This window comes from Manis javanica, chromosome 9, assembly GCF_040802235.1.
Source record: "Manis javanica isolate MJ-LG chromosome 9, MJ_LKY, whole genome shotgun sequence".
Taxonomy (NCBI): Eukaryota; Metazoa; Chordata; class Mammalia; order Pholidota; family Manidae; genus Manis; species Manis javanica.
Window position 1 is genome coordinate 34,587,505 of NC_133164.1, and position 1,177 is coordinate 34,588,681.

Here is a 1,177-nt window from a genome sequence, read left to right on the forward strand (position 1 = left end):
TCACATCTTACATTCAGGTCTTTGATCCATTTTTAGCTTACTTTTGTGTATGGAGTTAGACAGTAATCCAGCTTTATTCTATTGCATATTGATGTCAAGTTTTTTCAACACCAGTTATTGAAAAGTCTGTCTTTTTCCCATTGTATTTTAATGGCTCCTTTATTATAGATTAATTGACTATATATGTGTGGGTTTATATCTGGGCTCTCTTTTCTGTTCCACTTATCTATGGGTCTGTTCTTGTACCTGTACAGTACTGTTTTGATTACTTTAAATATACTGAAAACTGTACAAATTTGAGTGTCATCCTTGTGCAGGAGCCATGCTAATCTCTATAACATTGTAATTTTAATGTCTGTGCTGCCAAAGAGAGTAACCTAATGGTAGTCTTTAAAAGGGGTAACAAGCCTGAAATTCCCATTAAAGTTATGATGTTGGCATTTAAAAGGCACATCTATCATTAACATTTTCAGTTTGTCAAAACAAAATCAGTTGTATAATGTTTATTAGGCAACTCTGATAATCCTTCTGGACTCCTAAAGTTGTTTTATTAAAAGATATAGTAATTTCCTGAGAATAACTGGTTTTAATATTTATCAACATTATTGCTGTATTTTAGTTAAAAAAATCCCACATTAAATCTCCCAGTATTCAATATCTATGTAACACTAGGAAAAATATAGTTTTTGAAGAGGTTCAGGACATTTACTGCAAAATACAGCACCCTGATACACTGAATATTATAAGCTGAAGGAGTGTGAAGAAATGCCAGAGGCAAGAGATGACTCTGACCTCCTCTTCCCTACTCTTTACCCTTTCCTGAAATGTCATAAAAATTTTAAGTGAGAGATGCCTTCCATATCCCTAGAGAAAAGGCATATCCTTTTCTTGAAGAAAAAGAAGAATACTAACTAACAGACCTTGCTAAGTTTTCCCTAGTTACAACAATCACCTCATACTCTTTAACCTACGATATTCCTCTACGATTCTCCACTGTTCCACAAACCTAGCCTAAAAGTATTCAGATCTAACTGTTTCTCTGGGTCTTCATTTCTTTATGAAAGCTGCATGTCACATAAAACATGTGAAGTAAATTTGTTTTCTTTTTCCTGTTAATCTTTGTCAATTTAATTTTCATATTCATCCAGAGACCCTATGAAAGCCAAGGAAAACCTTT

At 33.3% G+C, this 1,177-nt stretch overlaps 1 non-coding gene across 1 annotated transcript; it reads right to left on the reverse strand.

The window, feature by feature from the left end:
• Window positions 1–272: 272 nt before the first annotated feature.
• On the reverse strand, window positions 273–376 carry LOC118973423 (U6 spliceosomal RNA). Its single transcript, XR_005062735.1, has one exon. It is a non-coding gene; the product is annotated as a U6 spliceosomal RNA (small nuclear RNA).
• Window positions 377–1,177: the final 801 nt, after the last annotated feature.